Source organism: Schistocerca cancellata, chromosome 1 (genome assembly GCF_023864275.1).
Source record: "Schistocerca cancellata isolate TAMUIC-IGC-003103 chromosome 1, iqSchCanc2.1, whole genome shotgun sequence".
NCBI lineage: Eukaryota > Metazoa > Arthropoda > Insecta > Orthoptera > Acrididae > Schistocerca > Schistocerca cancellata.
Genome location: NC_064626.1, coordinates 875,491,650 through 875,504,753, shown reverse-complemented (window position 1 = coordinate 875,504,753; position 13,104 = coordinate 875,491,650).

Below are 13,104 nucleotides of genomic sequence, written 5' to 3'. Positions count from 1 at the left end.
CTTGTGGATGACCTCACACTTATCGTTATTTAGGGTCAACTTCCAATTTTCGCACCATTCAGATATCTTTTATAAATCGTTTTGCAATTTGTTTTGATCTTCTGATGACTTTATTAGTCGATAAATGGCAGCGTCATCTGCAAACAACCTAGGAGTGTCTCCCAAAAAATGGCTCTGAGCACTATGGGACTTAACATCTGTGGTCATCAGTCCCCTAGAACTTAGAACTACTTAAACCAAACTAACCTAAGGACATCACACACATCCATGTCCGAGGCAGGATTCGAACCTGCGACCGTAATAGTCCCGCGGTTCCGGACTGAGCGCCTGGAACCGCTAGACAACCGCGACCGGCTGGAGTGTCTCCCAAATCATTTATATAGATGAGGAACAGCAATAACACTACCTTGGGGAACGCCGGAAATCACCTCGGTTCTACTCGATGACTGTGCGTCAATTACTACGAACTGTGACTTCTCTGTCAGGAAATCACAAATCCAGTCCCATAACTGAGACGATATTCCATAAGCGCGCAAATTCAGCACAAGTCGCTTGTGTGATACAGTGTCAAAAGCCTTCCGGAAACATAAAAATACGGGATCTATCTGAAATCCCTTGTCAATAGCACTAAACACACCTTCGACCTACTAATGATATAGACCCGTCGAGGCGCCACCTTGCTGTCCTTGGCTACCGGTGTGTACAATGGGCATGGCACGCGATCTGAGTTTGACCGAAAGCAGATTGTGATGGCCCGGAGCGTCGTCACGAGCACTTCGGAAACTGCAAGACTTGTCGGCTATTCGAGAAGTACTGTGGTCGGTATCTTCAATACATGGCGAAACGAAGGTGGAACCACGTCCAGACATCGTAGGGTTGGGCAGCCACCCCTCGTTACATACGGTCAGACGTCGTACGCTTGGCAGAGACGTGAAATAGGACAGGAGATGAACTGTGACGGAACTAACATCGGTCTTTAATTCCGGGCAGAGTACAACTGTGGGTCTGAACACACAGCGCACCGAACACTCCTAAATATGGGCCTCCGCAGCCGACGGTCCATCCGTGTTCAAATGTTCACAACATCGGCAGCTACTACTGAAATGGGCACGTGTCCATCGGCAGTGGACATTGCTGCAGTGGCACGGCGTTGCATTGTCTGATGACTCCCCATTCGTTCATCATGTCGATGGGAGGGTGCAAATGCGTCTTCCAGGGGAACAAGCTGCTTGACACATGTACTATGGGACGGAAACAACTGGCAGCGGCTCCATTATACTCTGGGGAACATTCACGTGGGAATCCATGGGTCCAGTGGAGCTCGTGCAAGGCACCATGACGGTCAACGAGTATCGCACATTGGTTGCAGGCCACGTACACCCCTTCATGACGATCATGTTACCCGACAGCAGTGGCTTTTTTCAACAAGATAATGCGACTAACAGTGTGATGGAGTGGTTAGAGGAACACAATGGCGAGTTCTAATTGATGTGCTGTCCCTCCAACTCGGCACATCTGAATCCTACCGACACATCCGGGATGTGATTGAACGTGGAGTCAGAGCTCATGGCCTTCCTCCCCGGAATTTACGGGAGTTAGGTGTCTTGTGTGTGTAGATGTGGTGCCACCTCCCTCCAGCTTTATACCAAGGCCTCACTGCTTCCATGCCAACATACGTCGTCTCCCTTACCATTAAGTAGGTGCTCATAATGTTCTAAGTGATCAGTGTATAGTAAAGAACAAAAAACTTTCGAAGTAACAATTCGTAACAAGATCTTTCGTGTTAGGAGAGAGTATGTATCATGAACGAATAACATGAAGAATTAGAAGTTAAAAACAAGTAGAACCGGTATAATATGCTTCCTAGAACTTTATGTCGTCCGTATGTGGGACTCTTCTGGCGACTGGTCGTGTTGTTCACATTACTCTTCATTTTGCATGGCGGTGTCGACTCGGCTCAATCCCCGAAGCGTGACCGTACATGCAGCCATCCACAGGGATGGACGAGGAGTCTGCGAGTGCAGCTAAATAGTTACTCACAGGAAGCGTTTCCGATTAACGAGGACACTCTGGGTACACGTAGGCACTGAATTAGGGATCGGTATACTAGGAGCACACTTCATAGAATTTTTGCATAGGCGCAGATATCGTGGCCCGCAGTTTTCGTATATCGGTCACTCCGTGGCCAGTCTAGTTTGTGTCACATAGAACCAGGTGACCCCAGCACTCAAATACACAACGCCTATTTAACGGGTTGCTTACCCCGAAGAGGCAGTATTTTTTTCCACACTGCGTGGTAATGACGGAAGTTAGTGAGATAGTGCAAATACACTCCTGGAAATTGAAATAAGAACACCGTGAATTCATTGTCCCAGGAAGGGGAAACTTTATTGACACATTCCTGGGGTCAGATACATCACGTGATCACACTGACAGAACCACAGGCACATAGACACAGGCAACAGAGCATGCACAATGTCGGCACTAGTACAGTGTATATCCACCTTTCGCAGCAATGCAGGCTGCTATTCTCCCATGGAGACGATCGTAGAGATGCTGGATGTAGTCCTGTGGAACGGCTTGCCATGCCATTTCCACCTGGCGCCTCAGTTGGAGCAGCGTTCGTGCTGGACGTGCAGACCGCGTGAGACGACGCTTCATCCAGTCCCAAACATGCTCAATGGGGGACAGATCCGGAGTTCTTGCTGGCCAGGGTAGTTGACTTACACCTTCTAGAGCACGTTGGGTGGCACGGGATACATGCGGACGTGCATTGTCCTGTTGGAACAGCAAGTTCCCTTGCCGGTCTAGGAATGGTAGAACGATGGGTTCGATGACGGTTTGGATGTACCGTGCACTATTCAGTGTCCCCTCGACGATCACCAGTGGTGTACGGCCAGTGTAGGAGATCGCTCCCAACACCATGATGCCGGGTGTTGGCCCTGTGTGCCTCGGTCGTATGCAGTCCTGATTGTGGCGCTCACCTGCACGGCGCCAAACACGCATACGACCATCATTGGCACCAAGGCAGAAGCGACTCTCATCGCTGAAGACGACACGTCTCCATTCGTCCCTCCATTCACGCCTGTCGCGACACCACTGGAGGCGGGCTGCACGATGTTGGCGCGTGAGCGGAAGACGGCCTAACGGTGTGCGGGACCGTAGCCCAGCTTCATGGAGACGGTTGCGAATGGTCCTCGCCGATACCCCAGGAGCAACACTGTCCCTAATTTGCTGGGAAGTGGCGGTGCGGTCCCCTACGGCACTGCGTAGGATCCTACGGTCTTGGCGTGCATCCGTGCGTCGCTGCGGTCCGGTCCCAGGTCGACGGGCACGTGCACCTTCCGCCGACCACTGGCGACAACATCGATGTACTGTGGAGACCTCACGCCCCACGTGTTGAGCAATTCGGCGGTACGTCCACCCGGCCTCCCGCATGCCCACTATACACCCTCGCTCAAAGTCCGTCAACTGCACATACGGTTCACGTCCACGCTGTCGCGGCATGCTACCAGTGTTAAAGACTGCGATGGAGCTCCGTATGCCACGGCAAACTGGCTGACACTGACGGCGGCGGTGCACAAATGCTGCGCAGCTAGCGCCATTCGACGGCCAACACCGCGGTTCCTGGTGTGTCCGCTGTGCCGTGCGTGTGATCATTGCTTGTACAGCCCTCTCGCTGTGTCCGGAGCAAGTATGGTGGGTCTGACACACCGGTATCAATGTGTTCTTTTTTCCATTTCCAGGAGTGTAAAACTCTCCTGATGAATCCTAAAAGGGTTTGGTATCAAACACGATACTCGTCGCCAAACCGATGGCGTCAGCAATGTATTGTTGATACGACTCTTTAGTAAAGGTTATTGCATGACGTCACTAACATGAAAACATTATCAAACCGAAAACTGACAGACTAACCGGACCACCACACGAAAACGATTTTTGAGGGGAGATGTTCATATTATTAAAGTCTTCATATTAAAAAGGTGAAAAAATCAGACCACAGAGCAAAAATAGAAGCTTCTATCAGGGACGAAAATGTGGTTATGGAAAGCGCAACATATGGAAGAGAAGACTGTCGAGACCCTCCTATGGATTCGCCAGTCCGCAGCGATGGGCTGCCTCGGGCTACGCTAGAGATCAGTCCTCCCAACCTCCATAATAAAAAATAGTGGAGACAGTAACGTCACTGGTCAGACCAATGTCGCACACTTCATTATACACGCAATTCAACTCCAGCAAGCAACAAGCTCCAAGGCATTATTCACAAGAACTAAACGACATACGGTTAACAAATGCCACAAATGTCCGAGTGAATGTAGAAGGCAGAATGTCGGATGTCAAAGCTTTATGTAGACTTGATGTTAAAGTTCTGTGACGTATTGTCATCGCTCAGAATTAGAATAAAATTGACTCAATGTGTTCAACGTAGTTACTATACCAGCAGTCTTGTGGTAAACACTTTCACGTTGTGTGGTATAATGTTTGGGTGGCAGTACCAGCACCCGGTCAAAACTACCTGTGATTCGTCTTCATCATACGAAGACAATGTATATGCTTCCAGTAAAATTGTATTATGGTATAGATCTGTGACCATTCCGTTCAGAATTGCCTCTCTATTATCTCCAGAAAAGTATTCTGGATAGATTTCGTTTTATTTAGAATACGGCAGACTACAATTTTCAAAATGGGTGCAGTGGGAAAACATACTATCGGAAGAAGAGTTAACAGATCCGATCCATATAATCAGGACGCTGTCAATCTATTTTGAAACTGGAAGCTAGATTACAAGCTCAGGTCGACAAAATTACGCAAGATAATCACTTCGGTATTAATGAAACTACAGTCCCACTGTTGACTGAATTTTTTTAAGGAGAGCGTGGTAAGTCTAAATCATGTCTTCTGGACATGTATTTCACTCTGTTTTCCAGAATCCCAATCTGTTGCCATAACTACTCAGTCTTCTCCCTCGGTTACCCCCTTGTTGGACAATACCATCTTGCGTACTGTAAGGGTAAGGAACACATACACACGGAAAAGCCGAAGAAACTGGTGCACCTGCCTAATAACGTGTAGAGCACCCGCAAGGACGCAGAAGTGCCGCAACACGACGCGGCATGGACTCAACTAATATCTGAAGTAATGCTGGAGGCAATTGACGCTATGAATCCTACAGAACTGTCCATAAGTCCTTAAGAGTACAAGGGGGTGGGGATCTCTTACGAACACTACGCTGCAAGGTATCGCAAATATGGTCAATAATGTTCATGTCTGAGGAGTTTGGTGGCCAGCGGCAGTATTTAACTCAGAAGAGTGTTCCTGGAGCCTTAGCAATTGTGGACACATGGGGTGGCGCATTGTCCTGCTGGAATTGCCCAAGTCCATCGGAATGCACAGTGGACATTGGTGGATGCAGGTGATCAGCAAGATGCTTACGTACGTGTCACCTGTCAGAGTCGTATCTAGACGTATCAGGGGTCCCATATGACTCCAACTGCACACGCCCTACACCATGACAGAGTCCGCACCAGCTTGAAGAGTCCCCTGCTGACATATACAGGGTCCATGGATTCATGAGGCGGTCTGCATACCCGTGCATGTCCATCTGCTTCATACTATTTGAAACGAGACTCGTCCGACCAGGCGACATGTTTCCAGTCAACAGTCCAATGTCGGTGTTGGCCCAGGCGAGGCATAAAGCTTTGTGTCGTGCAGTCATCAAGCGTACATGAATGGGCCTTCGACTCCGAAAGCCAGTATCGATGATGCTTCATTCAATCGTTCGTAAGCTGACACTTTTTGATGGCCCAGTATTGAAATCAGTGCAATTTGCGGAAGGATTGCACTTCAGTCACGTTGAACGATTCTCTTCAGTCGTCATTGGTCCCGCTCTTGGAGGATCTTTTTTCGGCCTCAACGATATAGGAGATTTGATGTTTTACCGGATTCCTGATATTGACGGTACACTCGTGAAATGGTCGTACGGGAAAATCTCTACTTCATCGCTACCTCGCAGATGCTGTATCCCATCACTCGTGCGCCGACTATAACACCACGTTCATTCTCAATTAAATCTAGATAACCTGCCATTGTAGCAGCAGTAACCGATCTAACAGCTGAGCCAGACACTTGTTGTTTTATGTAGGCGTTGCCGACTGCAGAGCCGTATCCAGCCTGTTAACGTATCTCTGTATTTCAATACACATGCCTATATCAGCTTCTCTGGCGCTTCATTGTATAAGGAGACAGCCAGTTCAATGTCAGGTGCTCTCAGAAATGAAGTGAATATGTATGCAGGACTGGAAAGTTACTCAGACTGGTTGGCAGAGGGAGAGAAAAAGTAACGCTATGTAAATGCGCAGGTGGAATGCCGATTCACCGACGGGGAGGCAGGAGTAACTCTCATCATAGGTGGAAATCAGTTGTCCAGACGGCCCTACCTACCTAAAAAATACTGTCGTGTGAGTCAAAAGCGGATCCAACGAATCACAGCCCCGCTTTAAATTACGTATGTCCTGTTTAATATGAAAATTAATTCCTAAATTCAAGATATGTAGCCAAAGATAGTCAGCTACCATGGAATCAGGAAAGGTTAATTATCTTTCGGAAGCCTTACTTACTGTAAAGTCCCATTAACAGCTAAAGTAGCATGTAGCATGCAGGGAAGTAGCGCCAAGTGACTGGCTGTCAAAACATTGTGTGAGCCAGACTGCAAGACATTACCGCTCGACATCCGTCACTTCATGCTATCGTGCTGAACCCTCCTGAGCGGCGATCATGCAAGACATCGACATTCCTGAGATGTAAGTTTGAGTGTAGTGTTGCATAACATTGGCGACATTCCATGTATCAGTTATCTTTCTCCAGTGGCTTTGCTTTTCCCTATGAAGGAATAATTCGTGGCTTAGACGTCGTAGCGCAAATAATCAGCACAAGACATAAACAACGCTACTAGAAGTAAATAAAGTAGAAGTACAAGTAAAGTAAATAAATTGTCGGTGAGGTGTGACTATTGTCAAACAGTGTGATCCTGACTTACTTTGTTTATTCTGAGCTGGTAACCGGGTGGTGACCGTGTTTCTATAAGTTTCTGTTGGAGTCGTCGCACAGGTTGTACACCGAGCGTTGGATGTGTCTGTTGCGCGACAGGGCGCAGAGGAGACGGTATAGATGGGGATTAATTGTGCTTCAGCAATATAAAGCATATCTCAGTCCGCAGGATTCCGCAGGGTACGAGCAAGAACAACACAACAGCAGTTTTTAAAACCCGTAACAAAAAAAGGTTCAAAATGGGGACTTAAGACCTGAGATCATCAGTCCCCTTGACTTAGACCTACATAAACTAACCTAAGGACATCACACACATACATGCCCGAGGCAGGATTCGAGCCTGACCTGCGACCGTAGCAGCAGCGCGGTTCCGGACTAAAGCGCCTAGAACCGCTCGGCCACAGCTGTCGGCAAAACCTGTAACATTGCAAACCACTTACACCATAGCAGTGTACACAATTCAGCTGCGCAAGTGGATGAAAAGTGAATACGAAGCGAAAAAACTTTCAGTTTCATTCTCACACCTCAGTCCATTACAGACACAAACTGAAGCAAAAACTTTACAATGAATTTACATAAAACTATAAAATTTTAATTGACAGTGACCGAGATTCACTAGGCTTGGTGCTGATCCTGGATGGTCCTACTAGATTTTCCCTGGCACGTATTTTGTCTTTCTCCTCTCTTGTGAGGTTGCCAACAGTGGCACAACGTTGTGTGTATTTGGATTCAGCGATGAAAACACGGGACTTCCCCAGGTGATTCAGCTTGTTTGTCACAGGAGAGAGTTTCAAACCTAACAGCATGTCAGCACCACGCTACTTTTCTGCAGCGAACCCAGACGTTGTAGTCTTGTTTCACATTACACCAGTAGAGGTACACTGTGAAAACTGTAGTAGTATCATGTCGTCTTTCGAGATGTTTGCCTAATTTTACTCGATGGATGACTGTATTCATAAAGAAGAGTACGCTGTATCTGAAGTAGGCTGGCCCTGTCCTCATTGTTAAACTTCAAAACTACTAAGTGTCGGCCTCCGTATGAAGGCAACTTCACTGTTTTCGATGGTTATTCACGTCGAGTATTGTCAATCACAACGATTCGATTATTATTATTATTACTAGTAGTAGTAGTAAGTGGATTTCGGAAGAAGGAGCATTCTGAGAGGATGAAAAGTTTTTGGGAAGCAAAGAAGAAAAACGTCCGGAGACGAAATTATGAACCCAAGTTCAAATGCTCTCTTAAAGGGGAACAATTGTTATAATAATAATAAGTGGCTTCCTGTAACAAGGCCACACAAAAGAGCCTAAAACTGAAGTTGAATAGCGCGCTTTTCTATATGCTGTAACTGGAAACAGTCCATATTCATTTGCTTTACTGCAACGGAAGCAACAATTGTTAGAAGTGGTGACAAAGGTTTCCTGGATGTAGAAAAACGTCAGCATGAACACGGTGTGGAGAATGGGAGCAGTGAGGCGGGGTTATGGGTCGCGCCTCGACTGCCAGGAGAGATGTGGAGCGAGCAGCTGCCCCACCACGAACTTCACGGAGTTATACTTCCGAATATGGAGGGGAAACTGAATCCTTCTGTCTGAATGCCTAATGCGTCGGAATTCACTGGAAACAATGGCGCTGCCTGAGATTTCGTTTCTCTCTTACGGATTTACAGTTTTAATGAAGGAGCTGAGTAGATAAGACAAAGGCCATCCTCTCTCAGTTGATGAATTACCATTAATAATTACAACATAACGTAGAGCGAAAGACCGTTGATGGTTGCCGTCGAAACAGCGTCGAAGCACATGTGCAGCTCTATTTAGAAATGAATGTCCAGGAACCAAACACTTCGGCATCGTTCAAAGTAAGGAACAATAGTGACTAAGGAATATGTTTTTCATTTAAGCGTACCAGAAGCGGGCGGAGATCTTAAAAACTACGAAAAATAAGAAAGCATCGGGTCCTGGAGGAATACCAATGGAACTGGTAGAGAATTACTCTTTGGTGGTATTAAAATTGCTAACAGAAGTCTTTAAATCCGAATAAATGGATAAGGAATCCCAGAAGTATGAAAATTAGCTAATACAATTTAATTGGACGAATACAGTAGATATTTCAGTTTAGTGGAATGATTGTTACATCCGCTGTAGGCTGGATGTAAGACCGAATCATAAAGAGGAATTTGAAAACTGATAGAGCGCTTCTGTGGGTAAAGTGAAATTAAAGCAATTTATTCTGCTTCAAAAATCTAGCAGTAAAGAACTGTATGGAAGGGTACGGAAGGGAGTCGCGTATAATGTTTACTGATTCGACGTAGGCTTATCACAGTAAAAATATCACGAGAATCAATGGAAGACAAAAAGTTACTGTAGTTTATATCGATTCAAACAAATAACCTCATAAGGATAGAATGAAAACACATTTGTTGGAAGACACTGGAGTTAACAAGGATTTGAGACAAGGCTGTTGCATCTCTGTTACGTTATTCAGAATATATGTTGACATTTTATAGACACGCAGATAGTGTTGTGGAACACCACCTAACGAGCACTTAACGAGGACGTACTGATTAGGCCATTAGAAACGGAAGGAGGAAATGTCAAAATACGTTCCTGCGAGAACGAAATGAGAGTAAATACAATCTACTGTTAGAGGAGGAACAAGTGATTATAGCTGAGGACGAAGTAAGTGATGTAAGTGATGTAAGTTACACGTTTAGAAATCTAGTAGGGGAAAAGGACACGTTGGATGTGGAGATAAATTATGCAAAAAATATTACGGTATATGGTACAAGCAGCGAGTGGAAAGATCAAGAAATAATTATTGAAAATTCTACCTCGAATAAGTATTGTAATGGGTTATCACACTGACAGTGAATGGAGGAGATGATCAAGATGTAAACATTAAAGATCGAAAACAAAAGAAAAAGATCGCAGCTGAAGATTTGCACTCATTGTTATGGAATCATAGATTTCTAAAAGAAGCGGTGATACAAGAGCCTTGTGGAAAACGATGTGTCACATGCGTCACAAGTCTGCACAATGCCAAAGGAACTGAACGGAAGACTCCACGAAATGGAAATATATGGACGCGGTAAAGGATGAAGACGTAGACAGCGAACACCTGGAATGACATAGCCACATAAGACTTATAGATGTTAACACAGTGCCCAATCACATCAATGTGACCACCTGTCAAAAGCTCAGATAACGATCTTTTGCAGCGCTGACCGCTGAGAGATGAGCAGGTAGAGAGTCAGAGAGGTTTTGGAAGATAACGACAATGATGTAGAGCCAAGCCGACTCCAGTGCCGTGGCTAGCTGCATCCTTGCCGCAAACAGTCCGATAGAGTTATTTCCACAGATTCTCGACAGGGTTTCAATCTGGGTAGTCTGTTGACCATGCGATTACGGCAAACTCATCCTGATGCTCTTCGAACCAAGCATGCACACAGCAAGTCGTATGATACGTTTCATTGTCCTGCTCGTAGACGCTGTCGTGCCGAGGAAAAACAAATTGCATCTGGGTGTGGACGTGGTCCCCAGGGAGAGATACATACTTGTGCTGATCCATTTTGCGTTCCAGAATGACGAGATCATCCAGACCATAACGCTCCCTCCTGGTTGCAGAGTGTTTGCTTTCATACATTTCATGCCTCACAAGCTAACGGCCATCTGTCTGATGGAGCATAAATCGTGATTCATCTGAAAAAGCCAGCTGTGCCACTCAGTGGACGTCCAACTGCGGTATTGACATGCAAATTCCAGGCCTCACCTCCGATAAACAGCAGTCAGCGTGAGTGTATGAAAGAGGCGCCTGCTCTGGAGGCCCACTTGCAGCAACATTCGCTGAACGGTTGACGAGACACTGTTTGTAAGCCCTTGGTTCGTCTGGGCGGTCAGTTGCTCAACAGATGCACGTCTATTCGCCCGTACACATCTCCACATCGTTGTTCACCCGTGGAGTACCGCAGTTGCCTCGGCGCCGGTTTTGGATAGCGCCATTTTGCCATTCACGGCGAGCCGCAAACTGTTTACAAACTTTGCAGTTTGTAAAATGCTTCCGCAGTCGGCCCGAAAGCCAATGATCAAGCCCTTTTGGACATCAGATAAATAGCTCTGTTTCCTCCGAATTGCAACAACGACTGTACTGTTTCCGCCTCCCTCCCCCCTCCCTCTCACCGCTTTATACACATTCCAGTGCTAGTGTTGCCACTTGCCGTTTGTGAGTGGTTATTGCACGTAGACGTCAAATGTAGGCAGTGGTCATATTGATGTGACTGGACGTGTCCAATATTCTAAGCGTGGTCATGCAGACCTCCAGCTAGGTGGTGAAGAGGAAGGCCACTTTGAAAGGAAGTATTACAGAAGATAATGGTGTGTTCAAAAAGTAATAGGAATTTTTGTTTTTTGGAAAGAATATTATTTATTCGCCTACATTAATGTTATCCCGTTAAAATTATTTCCATCAGATATTATACACTTACACCATCGCTTTTTTCAATCCCTGGATCACTGTTACATCTGTCAGCAATATCTTTCTCATCCTATCTATGCTTGTCTAAGGATGGCCCTTCAAGATGTTTTGTAAACAGAGAAGAGGGACGTGAGGCTATGCCTGGCGATTATGGAGGCTAGGGCATCATTACAGTATTGTTGTTGCAAAAACCATGGACATGAAAACTGCCCTGAAATATACACATGATTCATTAATAACGAAGATTTCTATTGCAAAGTTTGGAGATTTCAAAACCTTCGGAAAGCCCAATAAAGAAAGGGGAGGGGGGAAGTTTCCGCAAGTGACACAGGAGAAAAACCGTTGCAGAACTCTGCCTCAGAACGTAATAAATCATGTCTTATAGGCTCAATTTGTGCACGCCGCATGTATGTGTCATTTATAACCAACCCTGCCTAATAACCTGAAAGTTTATGAGCTTTTGTCATAGCAGAAACAACTATCGACGACGCCGTCTCTGCCTCCCTGTGTCTCGAGGTACTGCGCTTATGTCGGATTACCTGAACTGCTGTAAAGTTCTTGGGGTAGATAGCTACGAGCGCTGCTTATGTGTATATCACAGCCCCTAAGCGGGTTGTAATATAAATGAATGAATCACGTTTTCTGAAGGAAATCTTAAGCACTCACATACAGAGATATTGGACACGTACTGGAAGTCGTGAAAAAAATTACTTGTCATGCACCAAACCGTTTAAGATCCCCGATGAACATGATTTCCTACGAATTTTATGTTGGTTGGCATAATGTGGTGGTAGACCAATTGTTTCCAGGATTTCTGTCGTCCTTCCAATAACCTGTAGACATGGCACACCTTTTAACCTTACGGAAACGACCAGTCGGCGGCCACTCGTTCATTATCTCTGACAAACTCTTCTGATCTGACTACTAGACACTTATGCACTGGAAAGATTAATGAAGCCTTCTTAAGTACTGTTATTTGGTACGCACTACAGGTTTAAGGTTGCCTGGGAGTGGAAGCATCGGACAAGGTAAGGATTGAACATCATTCTTATCAAGATTTTTATAAACACTCATCAGAGAAAGTAACTTTACCAATTAGTTCAGCACTGCCTTGACACATTAACACGGAACCACTCAATTAGATAAAACATTTTATGAACAATTACTGACAATGGATAAGACAAGCTTTCCAACGTTCTTTTGCTTTGTTAAAAGCGTAATCTATTGACTATAAACCTCAAGAATCCCTCCATATGACAGTGTTTTACCAAACACAACACGATGGGACAACAGTCTTCAAAACACGCAGGCAATAAACATCTTTAGAATGTATTTGACTAAAATACAACAAATAATTTAGGTTACCATAAAATTTCATTAAACGGAAAGGAAAACAACTGAAGCTGCTTGATATGAAACGACCACGCTTTGGACAATGTGGTCTAGAGGAAAGGCCCCGAAATTACTAAGGGCACGCCCGAAACGCTGCTCACCACACTACTTTCTCTAAGCAACCAGTGGGTAAACGCCCAAATGCACATACGATGATAGCCTAATTAACAGGAAGTACCTTTTAAATGAAACGAGTA